Source organism: Drosophila obscura, unplaced genomic scaffold (genome assembly GCF_018151105.1).
Source record: "Drosophila obscura isolate BZ-5 IFL unplaced genomic scaffold, ASM1815110v1 contig_36, whole genome shotgun sequence".
Taxonomy (NCBI): domain Eukaryota; kingdom Metazoa; phylum Arthropoda; class Insecta; order Diptera; family Drosophilidae; genus Drosophila; species Drosophila obscura.
The window spans coordinates 2,044,689-2,050,688 of record NW_024542824.1 but is presented as its reverse complement, the minus strand read 5'-3'; the positions used below and the strand labels follow the sequence as shown (position 1 = coordinate 2,050,688).

The following is a 6,000-nucleotide window of genomic DNA, read 5'->3' as shown; positions in this document are numbered from 1 at the left end:
TATTTTCTTTTGCTCTTTTTTTTAATTTTTCCTGGATCTTAGATTCGAGGTTTTCAAATCGCCAGATGGATAGACGACTGCAGAATATTTGTTGACCATAGCTAAATTTCTGCGTATCATTGGACTCGACTTATAATATTCCAATTTGATATACATATGTATTCCCTTCGATTCTTATCTACCTCTTTAATAGTACAAATTTCCACGAAAGATCTTTTGATCGCCATCTTCCAGCAGACATCATTTACTAGCCATAATTCCGTTAAATTACTTGGTTTCTCTCTCGCTCCTTCCCTCCCTCCTCTCACACACATTGCTGCTATTTTCTTGCTCTTTCGCTCTCACCGAAAAACCAACAAAATCAATTAAAAGCGCAATTAATTTGTTTGACAGCTGGAGAAAAGAGACGCCAAGCTTTTTGGCTAGATAAAGGGAGAGGGAGGTGGAAGGAGATGGCAACAACAGTGGGCGGGCGAGGAGTGGGTGATGTGGAAGAGAGCACCGTACCAGGCAAAGCTCTCTTCATCTCTTTCTCTGTTGTTGTTTGCATGATTCTGTCGGAATAATAAAAGTAATTTAATTTTAATGAAATTGTTAATACGAAAACAATTTCATTTTGTAAAAAGTTTTTGCGCAGTCGGTGCTGGCAGACGGGGAGCAGTGAGATGAATGGCAGGATGATAGAGAGAGTCAGAAAGAGGGAGGCAGCTCAAATTGCTCGTGACAATACGCACACACACACACACATGGTAGACAAACAGAGAAACAATAAACAAAAGCGTGTGAGAAAAAGAGAAAGAGAAAGCCAAAACCAACAAGCAGCAACAAAGTGAGAGGCCGAAGCTTTTGATACCCTTGCAGATCTAGCTATAGGAGCTGCCATGGGAGCTGTATGATATAGTATTGCGATTATGAAAAAATATTACAATAGCACTATGAAAATATCTTTAAAATTAACACGAATTTCTAACAATTTACCAAATTATCTTCACATATAAACAAGAATCTCTTACATAAAGGTATGTATAGTTTTACACAGATTTATCATATTATAATATATAGAAAACTAAATTTATTAAGCAAGAAATGAGAAATGTGTTTGCTTGTGGTGTTCTACATTGGCAACATCTGATAAAAATAGCATTACCCTCTCCCAAGAGGTATATTAAGCACATGCAACAACAACAAAGATAAGTCAAATATGCCGTCGGAAGAGCAAAAGCCACAAACAGTAGAGGGAGAGCGAGAACACCAACAAGAACTGTAACACACAAACGAATGGCAGGAGGAAAGCATAGAGAGAGAGAGATTGGGCGAGGGAGATGGAAAAAGAGCCGGAGAAAATACGAAAAATGAAATGCTGATGCGAAGATTTAATAAATGAAATTGGTGTGTGATTAAAAACACAAAAACCAAACGAAATCCATCTAATCAACTTTTCCTGCCGCCTCGTCTCACACTTCTGTCACTCCACCTCTTTCGCCATGCTCTCTCGCAGAGGACGTCGACTGCAGCAGAGCAGCGACGCAGCAGCAGAGGTTGGGTGGTTAGAGTGGGTGGGGTTTTGGGAGCCTATTTCTTGGAACGCCTTCTTAAGGGAAATGGTGATGAAGGACGGGTTTTTGGTCTTTTCTTATGGAAAATTGTTCAGGAAAAATATAGAAAATTATCCCAGTTACTTGATCAGAATTATTTAAAAAAATTATATTAATTTGTAATACAACTTTTGTATTATTTAAGTAAAAATATATGCTGAAATATCGGTGCTAAGATTTCCCTGTTTTGGTACTTTTTCTCTAACTCCGCCCCCATTTCCGTCGGTAAAATGGCTGTTAATCGCCAAATACGCCTGCAGATGGTGCCACATAACATCTGACAAAAGCTTGCTGCCAGGGAACTGATTGCTGCATTTTGTTTGCCGCCACTACATGACAGAATACATTTTTATTCACAAAAGATGGCGCCAGCAAACTGCAACGCTGTTTTCAGGGCAGTATTTCAGCAATCGACTACGGCACAGCTCTTTTCAGGGCGATCAGCAAAGTTATCGAATTTGAATTAACGAACAATTTTGCTAAAAACAATAATATTTAGTAATATTCATTTAGGGAAAAGTATGAATTACTGTGTTTAATCACGATTTCAAAAACAATAAAATTCAGTAAAAACAATACTCATTTATGGAAAAGTTTCAGATACAGCGTTTAATCACGATTTCAAATAAGTTTTCCACTTAAACTAAATCCTTCATAAAAGTAGAAATTAAATCCATTAATAGGGGATTTTCGTAGTGTTAGGATTAATATTGATTGGGGAATTACAAAGTAGAACCGATCGCGGCCTGGTCTTGACCGACTTTCAAGGTAAGCCGGGGAGATACAGTATACAGTAGCTGCGAGCAGTAAACGAGCATCCCAAAACCCCACCATGATTGATAGAATCGATTTGTTCCACCTGATTTGCAAGAATGAAATCTAGTAAAAGGTGAGGCATGCCAAGAAATGCTCTCATTTCTCATGTTCGGCGTTCTGAATCTACATATCAAACGAGTATTTTGTGTAATATCGACACCCCATCTAAATGAACCTTTTCTACCTGCTGTTTTTTCTCTCTCCCGCTCTCACTCTATCTGCTCCACTCTCTGTTTTTCTGTTGTTGTGAGGCTCCAACGTCGTTGGAGCTCTGTTCACTGCGCCGCGTTCTCATTGTGTTTTTTTCTTTCGGCTCGTTCGCTTCTGTCCCGCTAAAAACGGTGTGCGCGCGTGAGTGTGCGTGTCTGTGCTCTCTTATAGTTTCTGCGTTTTGTTTTTGTTTTACGCGCTAGCTAGTCGTACGATCTATCTAGGCTCCAACTCTCGCAGAGTGAGCGAGAGCATGTGTGCTCAATTCTTATTGCTATTCCATATGTGCAACTATTTACAGTAAAATGTAAAGTCTCGAACGAAAGAAGTATAAAAATGTTAATTTTAACAAATGCAAAAACCTTAATGACGGAACAAAGTTCATAGAAAAATACAGGAAAATCATGTGAATGCAGTTTTATAGTTAGACAGGCAGTAAATGGGAGAGCATCAGAGAGGGCAAGAGAGAGCGCGCAGCACACGCTCTCATCCGTTTGACATTTTAGTCCACATTTTAGTGGAAAATTAATAAGCTAGAGCTTTGGCTTGCATTGAATTAAAAATTCGTTCCCCCTCTCTGCAGCCGATGCAGCGTGACGCATTTTGTAGGAGATTTTCCACTTGACAATGGAAAACTCCAGAGATCCTCTTCTTGGCCGTGGCTTTTAGCCCCAACTTGTGCGATCTCTTTCACACTCTTAGTTCTGTCGCCCTTCGGAACAACTGCATTTTTGCGTCGCATTTCCTTCTTTTGCTGTTGTTTCTCCTGCTGCCTGGCATTCTTCCTCGTCTCCTCTTCGCCTTCTGCTCGCTTTTGTTGCTGTTGTTTGGCACACAATTTTTTTCCAATTTGTGCGCCTCGCTGCTGTTTCTGTTTCTGTCTCGCCGCCGCGGATCTATTTTTAGCAACAGTATTGTTGTTGCTGTAGTATTGTTGTTGTTGGTTAACTACGCTACGCTGGCAGCAGCAAACTATGCAGAGCGAGAGAGAAAACAATCGAGTAAAAGAGCACAAGAGTGAATAGTACAGTTGGGCCTCGAATGAAGAAAACAAACCCTTGAAAGAATAAAGCGTAAAGTTGAGAGTGGAAAGAAGAAATAACCGAAATGTGTTGTTAAATATAACGAGAAAATGGTGCAAAATAAAATTGTAATAATTAAACAGTTTGTGCCTTTGAGGATTTTTCACTGTAAGAACCAGAGAGTCATCAAGAGAGCAATAAATACCAACAGTAAATGTGTATAAAACGAATCTCCACTGTACTTTTGACTCGAACGATAACAAAAACAGGCAAAGAGAGAGAGTGCGAACGTGAAAAGAGCGCGCGAGTGGGTCACACAGTTGGACCTCGGTTGAAGAATTTGACGTGGAATATATTTTAGGGGAGTTTGCTGTAAAGTGAAATGTGTAGTGCGAAATATCCAAAACCATATTCCAAGAATAAATTAAATCTTACAGTAGTTGGTGTCGTAAAGAGTTCCAATATAGGTGTCTCCACTGTACCTTTGACTCAGGTGATAACAATAACACACCAGTGCGAGCGAGAGAATCCACTAATACACTTGTTTGATCGCGCTCTCTCAATGTCTTGTCTTTCTCTCCCTCTCTCTCTGTCATCTGTCATTCGCGCTCTCTGTCTAATAACATTTACATTTTAATGCCTAATTTCATAGAAATCAAGTGGAAAAGACACGAGAAAAGTGAAACAAGAAAACAAAAGTGCAGCAATTGATGACGCTCTCTGGCCTGCACTCGCCTTAATTTTGTGCTTCCTGTGGAATTAACGGAGAGCAAACGCAAAGCGTAAAACAGAAATGAGAGCGTGAGCAACAAGTGGAGGCAGACCAGACAGACGCAACTTTCTTCTGGCAAAAGCCGGCTGAGCGGGAGGGAGCCAACCGCCGCCCCAATCATCCATCAAAAGCAGGCGTAGAAGCAGAAAAAACGTGCAAAGAGGAACCCGATCAGGAGCGACCGGGAAAAAGAAGTGTAAGAGGAATCATATTGCGCGCTCTTCTTGTTTTGGCTCTGGAATTTCTTCAACATGTAAGCTTCCTATCCATATACCCTGTATTTTTAAGGTATATCTACGAACGGTACTCGAAGAGTGTGAGGGCGGGGTAAGGAGAATATTATGTGGTAACTGTAACTGTAACTACATCGCGGACAAAGTTCATGGTGAGAAAAATATCAAAAATATCACAACTTCCAAATATTATTGTGTTCAGCAGTAGCCGTATGTAGTACTGGGTATCCCTTAGTTGCTACCACGCAATATTTTCCTTAATACTCGCTTTAATATGCAATTATTGTCCGTTGCCTGGTATTTGCTCAACGGCGGCATTATTTATTTATGGATTTATGCCGCCTACAAATTTCCGATTGCACAATCGACAACAGATCGGGCCGGCCTTTGCATATGAACGACATATGTATGTATAATAAGTCGCCCCGACTTATTCGAGCGCCCTTAAGTCGTTGTCCCGCTTACTCATTCACTGCTTGCCCTTGTGAGTGCATTGAATAATCAATGGAGTAGAGGAGTCGCGGCTCAGGGCCCAAAGCCCTTGTTTTTGTTGTCGTATGAATATCATACCCCTTGAGTATTTTCGCGGGTGGGAGTATTGGGTTGAGTCATAGTAGGGCATTGTATATGTCCATCCTTATTTTTTTGGAGCCTAATTATTGGTGGTTATTTCAAGATGTTTGCAGAGCAGATACTTTTTTAACAAATTAAAATGATCGAGCATGTCCAGAAAATATATATTCACCGCAAGGATATCTACGGAAATCTCCACGTGATTCGACCTCTCTAGCCACGTAATGCCTTGCGGTTTTATAGCTCTTTCATTACATGGCATATTCGAAGCGATCCATAGTTGATCCCCCAGAACGAACAAAGCACGTTGTTGATTTGTTTTTCGCTTTGTTTGCTTCAATTTTATTTATAGAATTTTTGTCATAAAGTTTAGCAAACAAATGAACAAACCAACCAGTGAAAAATCGCTGACTATTTCAATTTGTTTTCGTTGAATTTACGGAGTGGTGTTGGGGTGTGGTGTGGGTTGTCTGTGTGCCTTACAACTGCGCAGATTTCAAGTGTAAAATTATTTATGGGGCTTCTATTCGTACTATTTGCAAGCGAAAAAACCCTTATCTAAGGAAATGCTGGGATTTGCACAACAGCTGTCACCGAAATGGAAAGAAATTACAGACTTTATTTGAGTAAATAAATTGCTTTTTGCCTTTGAAATTCTGAATGTTCTCAATGTTACAATCGTACTCGTATATTTTCCAAGCTAAGTCGCAATTGGAAAATTCGTTACCAGGGTTCTGAATTCCATGTTATCTGTAGATGGTGCAATTTGCAATGGGGAA

At 40.1% G+C, this 6,000-nt stretch overlaps 1 protein-coding gene across 1 annotated transcript in view; it reads left to right on the top strand.

Annotated features, from left to right (window-relative positions):
• The first annotated feature begins 4,295 nt into the window (after nt 1-4,295).
• LOC111080800 (cGMP-dependent protein kinase, isozyme 2 forms cD4/T1/T3A/T3B) overlaps nt 4,296-6,000 on the top strand; it is a 30,942-nt gene continuing 29,237 nt past the window's right edge. The window contains exon 1 of the mRNA XM_022376630.2: nt 4,296-4,668. The gene's annotated coding sequence lies outside the window, so the exon portion shown is untranslated. The remainder of the gene's footprint in view (nt 4,669-6,000) is intronic.